This window comes from Tenebrio molitor, chromosome 1 (assembly GCF_963966145.1).
Source record: "Tenebrio molitor chromosome 1, icTenMoli1.1, whole genome shotgun sequence".
NCBI classification, from domain to species: Eukaryota; Metazoa; Arthropoda; class Insecta; order Coleoptera; family Tenebrionidae; genus Tenebrio; species Tenebrio molitor.
The window spans coordinates 40,661,788-40,686,593 of record NC_091046.1 but is presented as its reverse complement, the minus strand read 5'-3'; the positions used below and the strand labels follow the sequence as shown (position 1 = coordinate 40,686,593).

General features: G+C 37.8%; 1 protein-coding gene across 4 annotated transcripts in view; it reads left to right on the top strand.

Annotated features, from left to right (window-relative positions):
* Positions 1-24,806, top strand: part of ckn (CRK like proto-oncogene, adaptor protein) — a 184,973-nt gene that overhangs the window by 53,888 nt on the left and 106,279 nt on the right. Inside the window, exon 1 of one of the 4 annotated variants that reach the window (XM_069045703.1) lies at positions 7,267-7,397. The exons of the other annotated variants lie outside the window; for them this stretch is intronic. The gene's annotated coding sequence lies outside the window, so the exon portion shown is untranslated. Of the gene's footprint in view, positions 1-7,266; positions 7,398-24,806 lie in introns of those variants that run through there. 4 annotated transcript variants of the gene reach the window in all.

Genomic DNA, 24,806 nt, shown 5'->3' with positions numbered 1-24,806 from the left:
AATTCTCGTCTATTCTGTCGTCTTATTATATTAAGTCACAATTGCCTTAAATTGGCTCATGGAAATCAGAAACAATGACGTTTCGGGCCCGAGCAAGCAATTCAATTTATTTAGATGTGATTTTGATTAGCATTACTGTGAGAGATAAAGGATATATTCATGAAACGTGATCATGATCTATTGTAATCATCAGTTAGGAGTGAGGTATAGGAGAGTAGCTTGGTCACGAGTCAACCTCCCGGGTCATCATCTGGTTGCATGATTAATACAGTTTATATTTTACAAACTTACCTGCATTATGTAATGCTCGTCCTGGCGTAGCTTCTGAGAGGTTGCACTTGCACCGTTCACTTGATCGCTCCATTACCGCGAACAAGATTTCCGTAATTTGCCAGTCCGGAGCGAATTCCAGATGGCGGGGTTGAAATTTCTTCATTCGCTGCATGTCCGCCCAATCATGTTGTTATCCGACACGTATTTGCATGAAACATGTCGGTTCGGTGAGGAATTCCGATGCATTTGGGGGCGGCGGCGAGGTTCGGCGAAAATTCGCTTGTTGTTTTTGCGCGTGGGGGCCAAGTCGCGCCGAGGTATCGACCATGACGTCCCGGAGCTGCCATAATTTCTAATCTGACGTGTTCTTTTATTAAAATGCAAACCTCACCGAACTCGAACAATATATTACGTGTAATGGACGACGTTACATGATGTGACGCCTAAAACATTGCCTGTAATATAGTGTTCTGTGGAAATACAAAGGCCGTCGACGAGATGCAACGCAAGAGTGAAGCCATCGACCGCTCGAATGCATCCAACAGACTATGCTGGCGCCTCCAGCTCTACAATTTAACATAATGTCAGATCGGACTATGTCAATAGCATTGTATAAGGTCGGACGAGAGATGAATGCCGGCGCAGGAGGGAATTATCAGTCATTAGGCTAGGCCGCCGCGGCAAGCCTCCAGTCTTGGACAACTGGACAAAAAGTTAATCACAGAATATGCAGATTTTCGAAAAAAAATTTTTTTGAAGAGCCTAATTAGAAATTAAGAGGATGTGGACGCAACTACGAAGACTAAAAATATTTTTTAGGCATCACTAATGAAAACTGTAATTTTACGTACTTACTTACAAGCGGACGAAAAGTAACTCTTTTTCGGACGCTGACCGTGGCGCCATCTGTCGGTTAAGTTAGCAACCAAACCGACAAAACCGATAAATGTCCGCGACACCATAAATTATGTAAATAAGTAATTGTATTGCAAATAGTAAATTTCTTTGCTTTGTGCTTTGTAGTTCGTGCGGTAGCCTAAAAAATGTAATGTGCACCTCTGTCAGAAAGTGCCTTTTGTCCTCGCCTGATTCAAGCCTCGGCTGCGCCTCGGCCAGAAAACTCAAACTCGGACAAAAAACATACACTTTTTGGCCTTGATACACAAAAAACTATTTATTAAGTAACTTGATTCAACACTCGATCATTTTTTTGGACATAGAAGATAAACAAAAAAAGAAGAAAAGAGAAGCTATCGCTGCGAAGTTTCAAACTGAGCTAAAATATTTAAACAATAATTATTTTCAGTTGCGTGAAAGGACGTTGAAGAAAATAAAGTGTCAGCACCTACCACTTACGTTAATTCTCCATTAAGTAGACTTATTTTAAGCACTGTTATTATTTTATTAATGTAATTATTAAATACTCGCTAGTGCCGTAAGAATGTCAGAAATGGATTGGAAAAGCAATTGCGAAATGAGCAGCATAATATGAATGCAAAGTTTTCAGGAAGTGAGCGCGGAACGTAAAGTAAGCGTATTAAGCTTTAAGCAGCTTAAAAGCTTCAGTAATAGTAATTAAGAATTCATAGAAAAAATATTGCGCAGAGGATCAGTTAGATGATCTTGAGGAATGACGCAGGATAATTTTATTTTTAATATTTAGGGTGGTAAATTCTTTTCAGTTTTATTGCAAAACTTTGTGATGCTTGGAAATTATTCTACAAAGGCAAGGAGATGGCCCAGCTTGAAATAAACGTTTGTTCAAATTGAAATTAAAAATTGTCATCTAATTTTAACTCTTTTAGAACTTTAAGTTTCGGTGAGGCATGCTCAAATTAGGGAGACTGAAAATAAATCAACGGTAATTATTTTGACTTCCGTATTTTGTTGCTTGATTTAAACACTCTTAACGAACCCATGCTTTACAATTGATAAAGATTTACGACTTCTTTTTTAGTTTTCCTTTAATGAAACTAATATTTTAAACAATTAGCTTTGGAATTTTTTATTGCTGTTGCCTCATTTGGAAATACTAGAGAAACTTCTAGAGTTGTGGAGTGCCTAAAAGCCAACAACTGATGAAACTCTACAACTTCCGATATAATTTACGCCAAAAAATATAACACGCTAAGAACAATCGGAACGCGTACCAAAGAGTCTCCAAGCATCACTTTCTCGAATGATGATGATGAATGATGAGTCATCGTGGGGCTCTGAAGCCTACCTGGAATGTTCGAGACGCATACTTTTTTTTTTAATCCAATCGTTTAACGCAATCTTCTATTCACTTGAAAATTGAAAACCACTAAAAATACTGACAGTGAGTTTTTAGAAGCCTGAAAAAGCCTAAAATCTTGTCAGTTGTATTCATCAGCAGCAGCTGCTGGAAGTTTTTTAGACTTCGTCGTCAAGTCTCAGCGTTCACAACTTTTAAAGAAGAAGATTATTACATTTTCAGTAATAACATAATTTCAAGAACTCCAAAAAACTTAGATACTCAAGAAGTATTTTCGTCTTACTTTTTTTTTTGCAAAAACAATTCTGTATTTGACTTCCCCTTTCCAATTTTCTAAATTTGACTTTAGATATTTGTCTCTTCTGCAGCGAGACACTCAGTCTCTCTGCATGGATCGAGGATTGAGTTTGTTCGAATTTAACAGCTAAGTGCATCATTAAATCGCCGTAAATTCACTCGACGCAGAGTTGGCATCGGTGGCGTTTTAAATGAAATCGCCGTCGAAGTAATTGGAATAGACAATAAAAGTGTTTTTTGAAGAAATCGAAGTCGTACGTTTTACGTCGAAATTTATTTTGTTTTGGTTATTTCGACGCAGATGTCCCAGAAAAATTCCCCCAAATAGAAGCTACGAGTTTTAATTGTCCACAGAGACCGGCTCTTGTTGGTGCATGCAGTCTAAATAAAACCTACATTACTCGCGCCAGTAAAAATGTTAAAGCTTCTGGATCGCATCAAGAGCCACGCCACGGTTTTATTGAACCTGGAGATGGCCGAGTCAAGGTGATGGCCGCGACCAAATCAATAGGTTTTGGCTTGTGTCGCCATAACGCCAGCCTCTTGCAGGATCTCGTCTCGCCATTGATATTCAACGGGCCCCATTTCCTTGAAGCACGAAGTTGCTTGCTTGCTACACGATGACGGATGTTTATTATTGCCATGTTGCACATAATCGATAATGTCACCGAGATAACGATCCGCGATCCATACGGCGACATTTGCAGATGAGTTATCGACATACCACCAGTTCAATTAACAAACAATTAGCGTTTTGGGAAAGTGTCGACAATTCTGCTAAAAATCAACTTTCAGAGGCCTCCGCTTTTGGACATTTGCCCCACTTTTTATTGACGGTATTGTACTTGTGTTTCTCCTCGGCCAATTTACGATCACCTTTGATCTCTCGACATTCACAACAGTTTCTGTTTTTTGAGACGGCGAAACGAGAACAAGACGTCAATCCTAATTTCTGCAGTTTGCCCACGAGGGAAACTCAGCCGGGCTGTAATTTGGACCAGTCTGCTCGATATAGGCACACACGTTTTATTATCTATTGTGTTGGTAATTTTCTTTGAAGTAATTATTAATTTAGCATCTCATCCCGTGGCAGCAAGTGTGGGTGCACCTATCTATTATATAAATCTTCACATCCTGGCCCACACAATGTTGTATAACACTTATAATTAGCCTCTCCAGCATAAATATTTTCTATCTGCTCCTCAGTCAAAACACCGAGTGAAGGGAAATTGGAATGAATTAATAACCACACCATCCGGTTTTTAAATCATCTTTATTTTTACCCAGAACTTGAGAGATTCTGATCCGAATTATCCTGCGGAGAGGGTTTCGGATTTATCGAGTGTGTCGTTACCGAGATCCTTTTCTGTAAATATGCACTTAGTCCCGGGAGAAAACGCACCATAACCTTCTTCTTGCGTGGGTCGGGTTGAAAGAATAAATGATTGCATGTGGACTCGCAGCACCACGCTGGAGACGTGGTCGTGAGGTTAAAATACCCAAAACCATAAAAACTTCGCAAATAGAAGATTAAAAATGACTTGCCTCTTCACCCATAATTGATATGAGTATTGTCGATGAGCGAGTGCTGCTCCGGTTTCACGAGTCATCATCGAGTTTATATAATGATTGAATAAATGAAGAACGTAAACTAGCCCCACTGGCTTTCTCGTTCGAATTTGGTTCAACGTGGTCAAAAAGCACAAAGATAAAGCTCGCAGTTTAGCGATGAAAGCGTCATCCCGGAATATGATTTGGCCGATTTATGTTGACACCGAACCAACGATGGAGCAACAAATCGGATGAAACAAACGTTTCGGTTTTAATTGGGGCTTTATCAAGGGTGTAACAGAGCAGATTCGTTTTATTGGACCCCATTTACTTTGCTCCAGCTTTTTGATTTTATCTCGTCCGGGGGTGGAAAAGTTTTGTCTTTTTGGAATGGTCATAAAAACAAAATTTTCAGCAAAGCGTCGCTCACAAAAGTTTGACTCTTTTGTTTGTTGACAGTGAAAAGGTGTGAAATTTACGACGAAATTATTTTTCCAATTCCATGATCTAATTGGTGAAAGTTTAATTTTATTGCTTGATTTGCTCCTTACTGCAGAAAAGCTCCTCATTTTTCGAAGTGGTTATTAGAAAAGCTGTGCTTTTTTGTGGGCGATTATAAACCCATTTGGGCTAGCGGAACAGAAAAAGCTTTGTAGCGTCCCGGGTGAATAAAATCGCGCTGAATAGCCCTAAAAAGGGATGAATAGAGCTGAAACAAGACACGCTAAAACGTAACTCACGTGTCCTCGTTTAAATTTCCTCGTTCGAGTTCATCGCATATGTCACCACGTGTATTCACTACAAGTTGGCGGTAATTGAATAGAAGCGGTAATGTGATATCTTTGATGAGATGACAGAACCGTGATTGCGAAGAATGAAGATCAAATATGTACCGACCATTATTAATACGTCGTGCAAAACACGACACGCAACCAACTATGTATAAATTTGCTGTGGCACGACTGCAATTATTTTCCCCCGTTTGGCTTCGACAAAGGAAAAAAAATTAATGAAGCGCGTTGTTTGGACTCGACTCTTCCGGTAACAGATTTGGAAGTGACAACATTATTTGCGGCGGGATTAGAAGAAGCGAGCATTTTTGGCTTCTTTCGTGTCGAAGTCATGCTGGGTATGATTGGTATTCTGATCAAAACACTAGATGTTCATGTCTTGGTGGCCTTGAGGCTCTGCTCGGGTCTGATTTCTTTTTTGTGTAACTGTACCACGAGTGGGTCGATTAGCGAACCAAGGTTGGTTTAGGTTGGAGCGTGATGGTTTCAATTTGCGGTTGATTTTACAAATCGGTTTGGGGAGTTGATGGTTCAATTCGTACATGCCGCCTTGAAGGTTGCACTGCAAGATTATTACCCGACCTGTACCACCAATCATAGAATGGGTGTGTCCATGGGAAAATATCTCTTGCAATGTTTTTGAAAAAATCCGCTTTCTTTACAAATAGCAAAGCTGTTGTAGTGTTCTTGCATAAAGTGTTGAAAGTTTGTTGATTCAGTCCAGAATTTAGACAAGACATTTATCCGTATTTTCGAGCAGTTGGAGATGTTGATTGTTAAGCACAATATGCTTAAAGAAATGCACATAACTACAGTCAAAAAAATTCTTTTGAAAAATTGAAAAAATGTAAAAGACAAAACACCTAAAAGAAGAAATTACTAATTCCACCATAACGACTATTCTCTGAAGAATTTCTTAAGATTCTTATCAGCTTGAATGATGTACCTACCAAGCGCGTTTAGAGAGCCCAAGAGGATCAGCAACTAATATTAGTATTTTTCTCCACCACTATTATAGAATGAATGCATTCTTCTTGGATATTCAATGAAGGAATAATATCAATTCCACGCCCCGTGTTAGAATATACTGAAATCTACGGCTGTCGGCCAATCACATCCCTCGTATTCTCATTCTACAACGGCAGATCGCCAATCGAATGTGTTTGTAAACAATAAGTCGAGCATCGCATAGCAACCGCTGAACGAGGCACAATTTTAATTGTCAAATATTAAAAATCAAGGATTGTTTTGCTTGGTATAGTCGTGGAGAAAGTAGTCTTCAATTCGCGTATAATGGGTTTTATTCACTCGGATGATTCCACCACTCGCCTACGGCTCGTGTTGCAATTTTCATCATCTCGAACAATAAATAGTTTATTGAAGAATATACTATTCTTCAGTGAATGTTTTTATGTTTGCCCGATTAGCTCTAACTCTCCCAGACGAAAAATTTAATTACTATTCGTACGGATGTCTCGTTTTAACGATTTCCACGCCATTTCAATTGGATTATCCATGTAGGGAAGCATTCATAGCTGTTGAGTTTTATTATTTAGCTATTCATAATGCTATAAAAACACTAATAAAGTGAGATATGTGAAGATAACGTTCGCTGGCTTTATTAGTTCTTTTAAAAAGATTGCAGAAAGTATTGGGTTACTTTTTACCGTGCTACGCTCTTACCGTTAGCTAATTGCTTTGAAGAACTCTCGAGAAGGAATGCAACAGTTGCAGTTACGACAGAGGGTGCAAAATGAAGCGTTCAATCTCGATCATTGTCGATGTAAAAAATTTGTCGTCACTCATGAGTATTTTTTTCCCGCTCTTATTTCCAACGTGAATCCGCAAAAGAAGTCTCGGAATTCCGCCCGGAAGGAGCGAGTCGATCGCGGCATGTGTTAGCTGTTACCAGAAGGAAGGACCATCGTGCAATTCGCCCGGCACTGCCACTTTCTTGAGATGAACCCGAGGATCATGGAGGGGTTCTCGTGCAGTGCGAACACGACACTCGGTACGGTCACCGGCCGTTGTAACCCACATTCGCGCACATGTTACACAAATCGCGGTTTACTGCCACCCCGACCGCCACGAGCCCTCGAACCACCCCCAGCTGGGCCCCACCAACTGTAAAACTTCATTTTTGCGGCAAGTCGGCTCGTTCGGCGCGAGTTACGATGGTCCAGAGACGAAAATAATTTGTGTTTGTGGTGCATCCGAGGAAGATAAGGAAGTGTCTCGGTGTTGTACTGGTACGCCTTCTATTTGACCCAAATCGCCTATTTTGATAACCGTGGGAGAGCGCGCTTTTTCAGCCTTGTACTTGGTCGTAAGTTTCTTTATGGAGAAGTTCGTTGGGCTTATCGCAGCCTCGGACATGGATTGACTCCAATCCGTTGCGATATACTCGGTCATGTACGTTTTCTCTCCGAAAGATTAATGATAATGTAAATATCAATGATTTTGGAACGACTCAAAGATTGATTGCACTGGTCGCAATCTTCAATGCACATATTAAATACGACATAATTTGTTAGAAATTCTATTCAGGTCGGGCAATTTAGACGTCTACTGGTGTGATGGAATCATGAAAAAAATCATTAACTAGGTGTAGTAATATTTTTATTTCGGAGAGAAAAGTGTCATCGTGTCTATTGAAAGTGCAAAAATAGTGTAAATATTGATGATGATACTTGTGTGGAAAAATAAAAGACAAGAAGAGGTTCGAATTTTTTAAAAGGAGGTAGTTTCATACATAACCGATTTTTTTTGTACGATCCGCTTGAAGATAAAATACTAGATTCTATCATTCAGAGAAGAAGGTCTTTTTGTGCTTCGCCCAGTTGCCGACCTCAACACCGTCTCGGTCCTCAATCTCTGCACAAAAAGACTCACTTTTACTCTTGATGATAGAATCTACTATTTTTTTTAACCATTGGAGAGTGAAACCGGTAATAAAATAAATTTATCCGTTATGTAGGTACACGTTTATTGAACAAGATACATATTACTTATATTTTGAACGGGAATTAAACATGGTTACAGGTGTATTACAACTTGTTAATGATTTATCAATTATTAGACATATCGCACATAACATAAACCATAATAAATCAATAATATTAGTTTTAAAAGCGTTCGATTAAACAAGTATTAATTTGTATTCAAACAAAATTTATCATTGCAGCCTTCATCTATTATCTTATACATATATCATTGTTACCCGTTTTAGTATAAAGTGGAATACCACAGATCTCAGTCTTTGGGCCAATCCTATTACATATAATATATACATCTGACTTGACTTTAAGTATCGTTATTGGCATTTATATATCGATGACCTGCAAATGCGTTATATCTTTTTTCTATGTAAATATCACATAGCGAAGATGACATTTAAGACTGGGTTAGAAGTAATTCATTATATTAATCCTTTCAGAACGTCATTTCGCAAAACTAATGCAGATTTAATTCTTTTTAAACGGCGATATCAAAGCTAATTTTTCTTGCTAAATAATCTCATTTAAATAGACATTTGTTCTTTCTCTACGGATTTTGTCCATGATGCATATTACGAAGAACGATTTGAAAATGTGCAATCTGTGTCAACTGACTAGAAGAGTAATTACTTCAATCATAAATAGTTATTTGTGTACCAAGCCTAAAAAGTGCATCTTTTTCGTCCGAGTCTGGGTTTTCTGGCCGAGGCGCAGCCGAGGTTAATGATCGGTTTTGTCGGTTTCCTTGCTAACTGACTAAACAGACCAACAGATGGCGCCACGGATCAGCGTCCATAAAAGAATTACTTTTCGTATAACTACGAGTTAAGAACGATTCTGTTGGTAGTTTCGTAGGATAGTTATAGATACAACGATCCAATTTAGCAGGTTGTAACTTTTTTTTGCAGCCGCTTGTATTTAATTCTGAATCAAGTCATGTAGCGAATGCCAGCGTATTCGCACTTTTATCAGGCGATTTAATTAAATTAAATGTGGAAATAATTGGAGGTAAACTCTAACTAAATTAGAAACACGAGAAAGTTAATTACAGAAGCTGGAGATAAGGTTTCTTACAGCGTTTAGGCGGGTTGATACTTAATAATGTGTGTCTACGGCTGAATTAATTTTACATAACGTTTCCCAATAGCGGGCGCTATCTTTTACATAATTTTATGCCTTCCTTATTTTTTATTCTGTTACACAGAAACACGAATTTTGAATATCGACTCGTGTAAGATAAGAGCCGCATACGTAAACAGCCATTCCAGATTTCCAAACGCATTTAATGTCGTAGTCAGGCATCTGTGTATCAGTCGAAAGATTATTTTTCCAACTCAATCACCAAAGATAAAGTCCACACACGTCATTAGCGAGGCGACAGGTGTTAAATATGGCGGAGGAGCCAGGATAAGTTCGTATTCGTATTCCCACGTATTTATTTTCCCAACTGGTCGAAACAAATCTCTCAACGGGAGATAAATCAAGAGCAATTTCACACAAACACGATTGATCAAAATAATTTCGAGCTCGAATCAATTTTGCTAGTTTGTGAATCTTCAAACGAGACGCTCTCGACGATTCCTTATTTATTTATTCAACTAACCATTTTTCCAATACCCTTTGAGAAGTCGCGAGTGCACAATCAAAACAACTCCTTTTCACAAATATTTTCCAATAAACTCATTTTTGTTGATTGTTTGTTTTGCTTCCTTCCGAACACACAACGGAAATAATATCAAAATAAAAGTCTCCGTTTGTTGGCGTTGCAATGCTTTATTATTCTTGGTGCACCGCAATATCCTCGACGCCAAGGACACGAAAAAGCGCAAGATTCTTTTGAAACGCGCCTCGATCGGAAACTGGTTGTTTTCACCCAAGACCTAGTTCAAACTAATTTATTTTCTTAATCTGCGCTCTGATGTTTGGTAAGCCGGTGATAAATGGCGGATTGCAAATTAATCCGACAGTTTTAGAAATTTTCCGATTGGATCTAGTCGAGGTGAAATCTGCGTCAGGTATCTCCCTTCCATCTGGGCCCAGACGACCACAAAAATTAAGGGTCGTGATTGTAAACTGGTAGTCCACCCTCTATCTGTGGTCAGCCGCAGCGGAATCATAAAGTTTTATGGTCTTGACAAAATCTGATTTGGGCTAAAATGTAGCTACATTGTGGTGGTTTTGAGTGGAGCGATTTTTCCGATTCCAAAGAATCAATTACCGAGGAGGCAGTAGATAATTACAAGTTTTTAGCGTCTTAATCGAGATTGATTGGTAATAAATAGCAAACTAATTACCGCGGGCCCCGCCCCCATTAAAGAATGAACGCATACCTAGGTGTGTTATTAAGGTTTTTCGAATATTGATTTATATTAACCCAATTAGCATTTCCTCTCGTTTATTTATTGCGCCATCGTGTAATGGTCAATATTTTTCCAGCATCGGTCATAATTCTAATTTACGACGATCGCAAAGAGTTATGGGTAGTACAGCATGTCAGCGTGTCACCTCTGCGCACATTCTTCCCGCATTCCTGCAGACCCACGCCGTCGATCGGCGGGACCGCAGGAATTAATTATCCTTCGTTTTTGGATAATTGGGACTTCCTCGTCGTTGACCTGCAGGCTCTCTCCGCGATTTGTCTCCGGCGACGTAAATCTATCCCGTTTGACCATAAAAGCCAACAGATAAAATCCACCCCGGCTTTCTCCGCGAGGTCGCCTCTAACAATGCAATGATCTGTGGATTTCCGGGTCACCGGAGTAATGCACCGGACTAACAAGGAGCGTAAATATTCCCGGAAAAAATTAACGCGCTTCCTGTTGTGAATCCTGGCGTGTAATCCGGGACTTTCGCTCTTATTAGGCGCGGTCCTTTGTCACATATCTTAGCTTCTTTATAGTTATTCTCTGAAGGAGTTCCACCGAGCTACGATAATCAACGTGCGTATTACGTAGTTCGCAGCCTCCGCGTAATTGCTCGTCGAAATGTGTAATTTTGCAAATGGACCGTATAAATGTTTAATAGGCACGCATTTACTCTTATCTTCCTGTGGAAATTAGTTCGCGTTTTTACTCGTAATGGACCAGATATATATGGAGAGCTGGAGGAAAAATCCTACCAGGCCAGGAAGTCCCTGACTGATATCCTCCAGCAGCTTTGCGTTACGTGATGTTGCCCACCACCGTTATTATACTTTCACATTTCTAGTTTAATCAAGATGACGTACGTTGTACACCCCGGGAACTTATTAAAGCTCACTCCTTCTGGATGCGTTTCGGCTTTCCTAATCCACCCGCTCGTTATCCGACCGGCCTTCCGGCATCCATCATTTCCCACTTTTCTTATGTTTTATGTATGGACTAATTAATTATTTATTAAACTTAATTAAACTTTTGATTCGGACGTTTATTCGCCACTGATAAGAATGTCATTATTTTAGACTTTCAAATTAAAAGTCGCCAGATTTATCACTCCCATTTACATTTTAACAAGCTTTCATCACCGACGACGATTCAAAACCGCCATTTGCATATGTCGCCAATTGACGGTAATTGTGAAAAATTAAAAACCAAAAATCGAGAACGTTCCGATCGAGCTTTTTCAGCTAGTAAAGTGCTGACTAACCGACATTAATCATCAGAGAATTGCACCATTGGCACTTTTTGAATCGAAACGAGACAAATATTTAATTGAAACGAATTTATTGTCTCGAGTTTGGAAAATAACTGAAAAGGACTTTTTCTCCCTAATTTGTGTTTCCCAAGACTTGCGTAACTTCCGTAACAGTCTATCATTTCCACGTGTGCTTATCGGGAAGTTTTCCGGTCCATTTTTCTCCCACTGACGATATCTCTGACAGCATTGTTATTTTATTCAAGTAAGAGACATTGTTAAAAGTTCGTATACGTGGAGCTTTGATGTAGCAGGGTAAAATTGACGTTATTTGTGCTTTTGGCCGTTACGCCGTACAAAGGACGAGAATCTAGAAATGAACTTGAACGCAACGAGCGATAAACGGCAGAAAACATCAAGGCCAAATGTAGCGGAAGCTCGTGAAATACGGAGCTTTCGGACGGACGGGTAAAATATCTAGATAAAATAAAAGATAACGTGGTCCTGCTGATTTAATCGTCGCAGGATTAAATAATAGCGCCGACTTTAATTTCCATTTAGAGCGGGCTGGAGAGAAAAATTGCAATAAAATATTCAGCGATCGCGTTCGAACTCCATTTAGATTTAACGTGGAAGATTTAGAGGGAACGCTAACTGAAAAGCAATCCCGAACGACCTGGGGGAGTCCTAACCAACGTCCGAAGTTTCTCCAACTCATCTACTTCACCGTTGGTCGTGGGGAATCAGATGGGTTTTTATCCACTTGTGACCGTCTAGACTCAATCCCTCGATGCGATACAAATCAGGACGTAATGACCATAATGGGCCGTTTCCCGATCAGTTCACAAGTCATCCCTCCGACGTAATTGATGACCACAGAAGAAGTTTTTGTGTTAATGGTCATTTAATTTTCAACGCATTTTTATTTGTCATCGTGCTGGATGATTTATAACCAAGCGCTGGTCGAGATGTTTTGCAGGGCAATGATTGATACTGCCAGGGGAAAAATTGATATTCTGGCGGTGTGGGGATTGATAATTAAGCCGGAGAAAGTTGCTCGCCCCCTCATGGTTCATGGTTGAATAGTTGACTGTTGGAGTTGGAAACTAGCGAGCTTTTGTGAATTTTTACGGCGCAGACTACTCAGGCTTTTGTGTTTGCCGTCCCCGATGGCATTAAACATTTACAAGACACTTACGAATTTGGAGTCCTGGGGGGCGATACTTTAGAATTTTTATTTAGGAAGTGAAAATGGCAAGACAGAAATTATTAAGTCGGCGCGACGTGTCTGGCATGCTGCAAGTGTGTCCAGGTTTTTTCTCGTGAAAATCTGACTTATTAGCAATGGCAATGCAGTACAATGCAACATTACGACGCACAAATCTGGATCTGGGTATCGACAACCCACGGCCACACCCCGAGCACGTTGCATATAAAGCGGCGTTTTTTAGCGTCTATATAAGTACCTCCAGACGTCTTCCTACGACAAAACTGCTCTCATATCGCTTATCAGACAGTTCACTCACACCGGCGCTGGATATTAACTTATCGCCTATCGACTGGCATCTCCGCGACAGACACCGCAAGGTGTCGCGTGGGTCGCCTCAACCCTGGCTGTCTCCTCCAAACCACCAGGCCGGCCATAACTCAGTCCGATTTATAATATGGCCTGGTCGATTTATGGTAATTAAGCGGCCGATAGCGATAAAGTGGCGATCGATGACGGCCGTGAACTCTTCTGATTGAGCAAATCCAAAACACATGCAACGTTTGCCCCAACAAAGGCGAGGAATTACAAAGGCGCGAGCGATCATTCAAAGGGATCAAATAATAAAGAAAATTATTCGGGAGGAATTGCTCACTTCAAAGGTTTCCATTCAAAACAACTTGCCAACTTCATTAGGCAACTTTCAAAGAAAAAAGGAAAAGTTGGATTGGTTTCGGCGGAATTAAAACCGAGCCACGAACGAGGAGAGCATCCGATGGAAGGTCCACAAAAAGGGGATGCGACTCGCAGGTCGTGTTTTTGCACTTTTTCAACTCGGGTCAGCCGTGATGAACTCCCAACTCCGGAAGTTCGGCGAGATTTTCTTTATGAAATTTCGGCACATAAACTACGTTTATTCGACTCCCTTATTTTTTCCTGGGAAGGGGTGACGCCAAATGAGGCAGGATTGCGCACCGGTGGAAAATTTGCACAGTTTAAGCGGCGCTATCCTGACTGGGGATCTGCGAAGGAGCGAAAATTGAAACAGGATCGAGCGCGAACTAGTCGTAAAGTATCAAGGATTAGTTTGCGAGCTTGACGAGCCTGTTTAAGGTAGCCCTTTCGCTGTTCCCTTTTTAAAGGAAGTATTTCATATTTTGTTGCTCGTCATTGATGCTCCACTCTTACGAAAATAATCACAAATTAGATAATCGCCTTCAAAATAGATGGCAAGTATAGGTCGTGGATTTTCTCATGGGCTATGAGTCATACCTGCGCAAACGACGAATGTCGGTCTCAAGCAGGCGCTACAAACCAAGCGGAAAACATCATTATTCTCTCTCTTTCTCTCTCATATATTTGTGTGTTTTGGAATATGTATAAAAGTAGGCGACGTTTTCAGTTTTCATTTACAGATTTTTCACTGGTTTATCTATTTCCAAGGTCACAGCCCGCGAAAGAATCCAACACCTCTAGAACACACACTTTCCACCATAGCCGAGAAATGCTACGTACGATTTTGATAAAAAACGATATCGAGGTAGAAAGGAGCTCAACGATATGGCACTAGAAATTTGAAGACAATTCGCTATCTAGTTTCGTAGATAAACATTGCAAAAGTAATACACGCTTTTCCAAAGCTTCTGCATCATATAATGCTTCATAAAAAATTTTGGTTGATCTATTTTATTACAAAAATAAATACATAGTGTAAATTTCCCTTTTCATCGTTAAGGGGAAAATGTTTTCGGAGTATAAATAAAGAATCAGAAAATCCAGCAATGATGGTTTTAAATTGCCAAACATTGATGATTCCTTTTTGGCTTGAAGAAGAAGATTGGTATCAGAAAGTGCATTTGTTTCCCTTTAAACTGTATTTGTTGGTCAGTGAAAGTGTCAAGAAGGCTATGAACGAAGAAACGTATGTTTCAACTTATTTCTTTATTTGCTTTCTAATGAATGTGGATAGGGTTGCTTCCACAATTTCCCTCGCATTGTTTCCTAGCTCAGCACTTTTTGGTTTGGTTTTCCACTACCGACTTCCCTTTCTGCACTTGTATTGTCTCTAAATTATTCAACAACATTCCCTACCACTTGGTAAACGTCGTCATAAGAGTGGTCGGCAGCCTTGGCGAGAAAATCTTCCTAAAATTCTTCGCAACAGGCAACGAAACACATTTTCCACCATGAGCGATTAAAATTGTTCTTCTTCGTTCTAAACAAATCCTTTTCCACATGAAATATGAGGTGCCGCCCAACACCGAATTAAAATGTAAAAATATGTGAAGAACCGGCCTCTTGTCAACCAGAAGCAGCGTTCACTATTTATGATGGTAGAAGATTTTTAGACCCTCCACCGACATTTTTCCGTCCTTGTGTCGCATTTCCCCATTATGCGGAAGACGCCAGTGAGGAACTTCTTTCTTGACTTTATTACAGCCTCCGGCGAAGCCACTTTGTATCTAATTTGGCAGCAGATCTGATGCAAAATTTCACTCCCCGAGAATGAATGTCCGCCCATTTGGCACAATTTCAGAAAACAACAACTTTTCCCTTGATTGGATGGTTTTTTGTATCGGCTTAAGCGCTCCAGTTCTTGTATTCCGCGACCGTTCTCTTATTGCTGGTGGTTGGGCGGCTTTTGTCCTTGAGCGCCTGTTTTAATTGGTTAAATCCTGGTTAATGCAGAGAGCGAGTCGTAGGGTTTAAGGAGCACTCTCAAAAACTGTTATTACTAATGTAGGAAAATCTGATAAGACGAGTCGGGACACGTCCTCGCGAAGAATAATAGCAAAAGTTAAAAGGGTAATTTTCATACTCACCTAACAGAGCGAGCATCCATTATTCTCGAGGAAACTATCTTGGAAGTGCAATAATATGTAATGGTGTGGCGTGTAGATAGTTTATTTAAGGTCGAGAACAATGCATCTTGTCGTGTTTTAAATCAGAAACTTCGAGGAGCTGATGGCGCCGTCTTCATCGCCTACCAGACGCTCTTCTTGAATCGTTGTCTGCGAGACTGCTTCCTCGTAAAGAACGACTAAGCCAACCGACTCTCCTGCATTATGTATACTATTCCTCTTACTATTATAGTCGAGATAAACCGGTAAAACAGTTAGGTAGTTTTCTTTGCGCATACGAAACCAGCATTGTTCCATGAGATATGTTGCCGATTTGCAAATTGTTATTGCCCAATGACTACAAAGTTCGCTGTAATTGGACAGATACAGAATCTGCTCGTGAAATTTAACGGTTATTAATTAATTAAAACCAGTTCATCTGGTGTTGTGTTTTGCCCTCTTCCATTTGCGACTTCTTGGAAACGGGGTTGAAGGCGCGGATTGCATATTTATCAAATGACCGATTAAGACGTCACCACGTCGAACCTGGCGGTTTACAAATTGAATCCATTAAGGCATCTTACAAAATCGTCAGTTCTAATGAAAAACAGTTATTTACATTTTCGATACCAGACGAAATTAATTACGACAAGGTGTAAGTGGTCGTTTTTAACAAGAAATATTTATTTTGAGACATGGAATTTCGTAATAACTGTGTGTTGAAGTGTGTTTTGATTGGTAAGCCGTCAGTTCGGGAGCCAACAGATTGAATAGCAAATGAGCGAAGAGATGAGAAAGATGTTGCAGAGTGTCGCGTCGACCAATTGAACGAATTAGTTTTATTTGGGCGGTGTGCACTGGGCTGTTATTTGCAGCTTCATAAAATTTGTACAAAGCGGGAGAGGGAATTGTTTTTGGGCAACGGGGCAAAATAGAAGTGGAGCATTTCGATGGTGAAATTAAATCAAAATCTGCGGAAATATTCGCAGTATGGAGTAATTTAGAGGCTGTTACAATGTATTTCGAAATTCTGCAAAGAGGGAAACTAATGAAAATCTAAAGGTGCAAAATCAAGTGAATCTGATGAGGAAATTAATTGTATTTAACAAAAATTCGAGAATCAAAAATTTTCAGAGGTAGGGAGCTTTTAAGCTGCAGAATAGTGAGTAGAAAAAGTGAGAATTAAAAGTGTTTTAGTGTTGCGCTTAAGAAATAATTTAACACAAGCGTCGTTTTGTTGTTTTTATAAGGCTTGCAAATGTGAAAAATGGGTTATATTTTGCCTAGACCCTAGAGCACTTCTTGAAGCTTTCCAGCTTGAAACAATTGAAGAAACAGTAAGGCCACCCCTGCAGGTGAAGTTCTCGATGCTTTTGGAAAGAAAAATAAACTTTTGTCGCTCACACAAACAAACAAAACCCTTGGGGCGCATATTTACATCACATTTCACTTGTGTAAATGTCTTCATACTTGTTAAATGTGCATTTGTCGATTCTAACACTTTTACCATAGGACTCAGTTACATAGGGTTTCCTTGGCATTAAGACCAACTTTATTCCTACATATCTACATTTTGTGTACCTACTCATTATAAAATTCAGGAAGTTGAAAAACTAAAATCTTTAACAGATTTCAAATTTAACTATAAAATAGTAATTTATTATACGAGTTTTATAAGACACCATTTTGTCGCACGCGTTTTTTAGGGCACGACGAGCGCGCCGAAAAATTAAATTTTGGTATTTCAAACAAGACTGCCTATAAAAAGATTGGGGAAAGAAGTCCCGCTTGTTATTCATAACGTTAATTATAACATCAGCTAAAAAAAAGGTCATTGTTCACTTTAACTATTTCTGGAATTTTCGCGTTTTTTCTGGCTAGACAGCCTCAGGGCCTCCCCCTACATCGTTTTCCACCACTCAAACCTTGTGCATATGAATTTTCCTTACCATTTAGTTATACTAAGACATTGGCGTGATCTTGACGCGACCTTGAAACACAACAAGAGAGAAAAAAAAAGGCATTTGCACAAGGTTTGAATTGTGGGAAACGATCTAGGAGGACGCCCTGAGGCTGTCTAGCCAGAAAAAACGCGAAAATTCCAGAAGTAGTTAAAGTGAATAATTACCAAAAAAAATTGTGAAAGTGCCAAGTTCTTAAATTTAATTTTGTTGCCTGTTATAATGAAAATCGGGAACCTTTTCCCATTTTTGTTCCAGGCAATCGACCCTTTTTATGACGACGTTCGCCAATTTGTAAGGAAAACTGTTGAATTATTTTTGTATAGATATTGGATTTTCTCATGGGCTATGAGTCATATTTGCGCAAACGACGAGTATCGGTCTTAAATAGGCGCTACAAACCGACCAGAAAACATCGTCATTAGTTACGTTAGTGTCGTCTCCCTCTTTCATTTTTTTTGTATGTAAAGTAGTTGACGTTTTCACTTTTCACTGGTTGATCGCTCCGCGTTCGCGCAGATATTTCCAAGGTCACAGCCCATGAGAGAATCCAACACTTCTACACAGTTTACTTTAACTTTTTTTTTTCTCGCGCCGTATAATAATTATAATTAGTAATTCTAGTTCCGTTGTAAACAGCTTATTTTGCAGACCATGTGCTTCAAAATGTCTAACCCAATTAGGTTGCTCCCAAATTTGAGTTCAAATCAATGACAATCAAATGACCGCGATAATATTTAATATTCAAATTTGGGATGAAACGTTTTCAATGAAATATTACACGAAAATGTATGAAATATAATGCGAGTTTTAAATTTTTCTCAAGAAATAGTTTGTTAAAATATCCCACGTGCATGTCAAACTGTCGATAATTTTCTCGAGTTTGCAAATACTTGGGATGTAACTGTTGATGATACCCACAATGTAAAAAATAAATTCTTCTTTATTTTAACGAAAACATGATAAAGTCACAAAAACAAGATAATTGATCGCTATCTTATTTGTTGATTTGATCAGGAATGATATGAATTTCTCAGTTCATCTCACGGAAAGTAATAAAATTTATCACAGCTGAGTAATTAAAAAAAAGAAAATTATCCAAATGTCTCGATAGTTAGAGACAGATTCATCAAGACTGGATCATTTTCTTCCAAATGTAGATCGTGTCAAAGAGATTTGAATTTTTTCTATTCTCGTCTGTATTTTCGCTTATCCCTTTGTTTTTTATTTTATTCTCTTCTTATCGCCTCTACGATCGCCTCGTCTCTCCTTTCAAGGTGTCTCTTTTTTATTTTCTCAATACAGCGCCGTATCAGTCCCCAACCTCCATTTTCACACGGTTAGTAGTCTTAAACCTTTTGTTCGGGGACAAAGCCGAAATTCAACAATACCGACTTAATCCTCGGCGGTATGCAATTGTGCAAGGTGCTTTTCGAAACAAACACCTCACTTTCCCCGCATTTCATAAATAAACTCCCTCACTGCGGACCGTTTTCATTAAGATTCACTATTTCTATTCGAATTTTATCGCCGCCATTTAATCAACACCGATCCCATCCATTTACATTTCTATTTCGACCGGCAATTAACCCAAAAATAAACCACCTCCTTCCTCCGGTGGCGCTTGTCAGATTTCTGTCCTTGCGCTGTCACTTCTCATCCCATTTCTTAAATTCGACGTCGCAATTAGCCCGCAAGTCCGCGTTTGCGGTATCTCGGGCAATTAATAAAGCCATCGCGGGCCACTTAATGTAACTTTCGACTTAATGCAACTTTCGAGCAATAATCTGGCCGAAATACGGCGCAGCGTTACGTCTTTATTGATTTCGGTTCGGCGATATTCCGGAAGAGAGCTTCTTCTGCGGTGCTCGACTCACTTCGAGATCGCCGCGATAAAAAATCCAGATTACAGAGTTCATTTGCGAGTTGGGCCAGATATTGCGGTAGCCAGGGGCGGTTAATGCAGAAATTATGCGGCCGTCCGCATTAATTCACGACATTGTTGGTATCATCCTGAAGATGTTTGTAGATGGCGATTTTCTGGATTGCTGTTTTTCCAATTACTGCTGCGAGCGGCGCTGACACCGCTCCGGAGTTTTTTCCTGTTGCATTCTCCGGTGTCGCCCGTCAGTCGGAGTGTCGACGTACGAATTAATTGTGTCGTTTTGGCAAAAATGGGTGCGATTTCGTTTAATGAGGGGATAAGAGATATTTTATAATTTCTATAAATAGTTGGACGAGAGCGTATCTTGACGGCGCCGTCGCCGTTGTAAATTACCAATCAAGTCCACAATTAGAATTATATTTAACTTTGGCATTTATGTTCATCATAAATATATAAATAGAAAATTAATAATTATTTATTTGTAAACAAATGGGGAAGAGGAGGCGTGTTGAACGGTTCGTGCAAGTCGGTGGACCTTCGAAATCTGGTACAAGTGAGCCCACACGTAATTAAATTTATGGTAATTCCAAGTTGCCACTGCTAAATTGGAGACATTATTATGGAAAAGTATATTCATATATTTCAGCGCAATACATTAAATGTGAAATTTATTATTTTTGGTCAGAATTTAACGTTCATATTTCAACTCCCGTAAATACATTGTAAATATACCGACTGACTATAAGTGATTGAAGTAAAATAGTGGTTTGGCAACACTGATGCAGTTGGTAGTGCAAATCTTCTCGTGCATCATCTGTCAATCATTTCTATTTAGGTTAGGTTAAATCACGAAGTACAAAAATATAGATTTTTTTGACGTGTTTCAATTTTGAAAATTGCGTGTCATGCCAACGATGTTGCCAACTAAAAATTTCAAATGTGTTACCAACATAACAAAATAATTTTCAATCATTTTTACCAGTCCCAAACTCAGTTTCTCTCAATGTAAATGTTGAAAAAATTTGGAGTTTCACTAATGAAAATAGTTTTTTTAACGTCCGTCAAAAAAAGTGCAAGTTTTTTCATTCGTTTGCGTTCATAAAATACGTGATTTTTTAATCGGTCAAGAAGCGTTAAAAAAGGTGCCATAGAGGTTCATTTTGCGTTAAAAAAAATGCCGTAGCGTGTTATTTTTTAACGCAATTATAAAATTTTTCATTCATAATTAGTAGTTTTTTTAACGAGTTCATATGTAAATTGGGATTTTTTTGGCATGAGTGGGCCAATTTAAAACGCGCGTAAAACGTGCGTTTTAAAGGTCCACGGGGTCACACAGGAGAAAATTTTCAAATTTAGAGTGTCGAAAAAATTGTTATCTACCAAAAATTTTTTGTATGCAACTCATTAGTAAAGTATCTTTTTTTTACTCGGCGGATTTGTGCACTCGCTGCGCTCGTGCGGTAAATTTTCCTTCTCGTAAAAAATAGTTATTTATTTAACGAGTTCGTGTGTAATTTGGGCTTTTTTTGGCATGAGTAGGCTAGTTTAAAACTCGAGTGAAACGAGAGTTTTAAAGATTCACGAGTGCCAAAAAAGCACAAATTACACAAGAACGAGTTGAATACAACGTTTTTTTGTTCGACGAGCCCACCCAAAGGCTCCAAATGACTGAAAATCTTTAAAATTAGCTTGACGTTTCGTTTTGACAAGATGTCAAATTCATCAAAATCCGTTCACACAGGAGAAAATTCTCAAATTCTGACAGTGTCGAACAAAAAAAAGTATTACATACTTTACTCATTTGTTGCATAAATAACTATGTATTTGAAAACAATAATGGGAAAATATTTTCAAAAATCATTATTTGTTTGTGATGGGTCGGAGCTCGGAGCTTTATTTTCTTTCTTCAAAAACCGTTGAAAAGCTTAAATTAAATAATGAAAATGCCATTAAAAAGTTATGTTGTGGAATTTTCGAATAAATCACAAATCTGTTGTTAGATAACCCAAAAACAGGATTTATTTATTTTCACGGCTGAGAGTGGAAGTCAGTTTATAAAATGTGAAAATCATGACAGGATGACAGACTTATGCCCTAGGTAATTTATTAAAAAAAAAAATCCCAATGGAAATAAAGATTGAACATTTTAAGTGTTTGTTAAAATTATAATTTTAAAATTGTCGCAGTATTTGTCCCTTCAGTAATTTCTTTATGTTCTTTTTCTGAACTGTCTTTGGCGTCTTAAACAAACTTAATAGTTAATAATAATAACCATACATAATTTTTAAATTAGTAAATGTGACTTAAAATATTAAAAAATCAGGTTTTAAAAAACTGCTTTTTCGTTTTTAGACTTATTTGGGTCGGGAAAAAATTATACAGGGTGTATCCGAATTCGACCGACAAATTTTTAGGGCAGATTCTATGATCAAAAATAAGCATAAAATTCTTAATACATATGGGGTCAAAAATGTTTAATTTGCGAGATAATCGACAAAAATTTCAACCAGCCACAAAAGGAATCGGTGATGAAACGTACAAAAATAAAAAGGAGCTGTGTACAATTTACAAAAATTGTCAAAATTTCGCCCCCCTGTTCAATGCACAGATAACTCCATAAAATCCAAGGAATTCAGATCGTAATTGTTTTTACGTTTTTGTATGTATTAATAGTTTTATGCTTATTTTTGATCGTAGAGTCTGCCCTGAAAGTTTGTCGGTCGAATTCGGCGACACCCTGTATATGCACCTCTGGAAAAATGTTTTTGTCTCCCTAGATACATAATATACCTACTATTTTTTTAAATGTTTATTCATCCTTGTAGAATGTGGCAAATTTGGTTTCTTTGATTTAAAAAAAAATGCTTGAAGTATGTATTTATTATCCTCAATTAAAGTAAATTCCAAAATAAATAAAACCCGCCATTTTTGAAAAAAAAAAAATCGTAATAAGAAAAAATTGTATCTGTTGTTTCCTTCACGTTGTTTTTCGAAATTATCAACATTGCCAGCTCTGACGTAGAAACATGTTTTTTTTTTCATTATTTTGAAAAAGAATTTTTAAGTATAGTTGAATTTTTTTAATAAACAATTGTCAAAACGTTGTCTTGTTGGTATGAGCCAAACTGTGATTTTCATGATAATACGATTGGTCACATTGAGTGTCAACATTTTTTTTGTAACTGAGCCTGCGCCCTAACGAGCGAGAGTTTATTTCAAATTCGAAAAGGTTTCTCCTGATTTCTCATTAAATTTGGTTTGAAAATGAATTCACGGAAGAAAGGTACGGGAAGTGAGGTGAACATAACCTTAACCATGATTTGGTATCAAATTGTTATACAGCTGATCCATATGTCCAAATTTTAGGGTGGTACAGTATGGTTTTTTACTTCATTTTGACACTGACAATTGTTTATTAAAAAAATTTCACTATACATATTTTAATAATACATATTACATATGTCATTCTTAGAAAAAACCGGAACAATTTTGAACTATTTAATTATAAATATGAGCAAAATTAGAAATAGTCATAGTTTCTTCATTCTTTTTACACCTTAACATAGAAACAATCTTTTTGTTTATTTTTATTTAAATTTGGCTATTTGTTTTCTACAGGGTATCTATAAATTATTGTATTTTTTGGTATTTATTAACTGTAATAAAACGAATCTAAGAAACGAAAACTGGATTGGAACGCGCGAATAAAACGCCATTAATGTCAGAAATGACAGCTCATAATAAATTAAAATTGGGCATCTGTTTCAAAAAGGCGGAACAATAATATTTTTTTAAAGCTGGCTTGACCCGACAATCATTTATAGACACCCTGTCTAATTACTTTTAGATATTTAAATTTTGGAAAAGTTTGCTGGAAGAATTTATTAAATAATACGTCATACATATTCTTAAATTAGATCAATATTTAATCCAAAATTCCCTAATTTTGTTTTTTCAAATAACAAAAAAAATATGTATGTACATTTTTCTTTTTCTTTTCACTCTTTCGAGTCATGCTTTAGGAAATGTGTATTTTATTTGGATTTCTGCTGAGCTGGAAACTCCATTTTTTAAATGTTTTTTTGTCTACCTTTTACAGAAAACTTGAAAGTTTTTTGAAATAATGAAACTTAAAATTTCAGTCGTATTTAAAACTGCAAAAACCTTGTATAATTTTTAAAATCGCTAAATCACCATTTTATGAGAAAACACTTTCGATTTAATCAGCACTAGCCTTCACATTTTTCTTTAAAACCAAACGCTAAGAAATTGTTTATAAAAATAATGTTCTAAATTACATATTACCAGTTAAGCCTTGAATTTTTTTAATATTCTGATAAAATCTTTTAAGGCCACGTTGTGAAGAAGTTGTTTTTTGTGTAAAAATTATATTTCTTATCATTTGTAGTTTGTAACCCTATTTTTATTGTTTTAAAGAATCTTTCATCTTCATCGCTTACAATTGCCATATCCGGAAAATGTTATTACACATTTCCTACATTTTTAAGATCACTGGCAAAACCTCGAAATACTAACTTATTAAATTCAATTGTATTTAAATTTATTTAATTATTGTATTTTGATTTCAGTTCAAATCTGCCTTCATTAGAAATGATAGAATTTTTAAAACTTTTCTAAACGTTGTAGCTTTCCGACTGTGCAACTGTTATGCAACTGTCACCATGTTATCTGATCCGAACAATGCCTCGTAACTCCCATTTGTGAGGGCGTGCACTGTCCTGTTGAGATACTATAGACTTATGCAGCCTTGGAGCTAGAGGAAAGTACCAGATCGAACAATAAATTATTCTTAAATTGTAATTAAATGTATAAAAACACAGATATTTCCAGAAGTTATTACAGGAACAAGATATTTTTGTAGATAAAGCTTTTATACTCGACAAACCAATAGATTTCTTCATTGCTGCTAGGAACTATTCGCAAAGGACAAATTCCTGTAATTAAGATCACTTAGCTTCAATGAAATCGTGATTATTACACCGCGATGAATTTTTTTTTCCTGGAAACCTATACAACCAGGCAATTAATGTCAAACGCCACTAGAACCGTAATTACTCATTTCAGTTATTTCACGCAGTAATTATTAATTTTGAGTAATACAGAGGAGAAATATGTTTTCGTAATTGCTAGTCGATA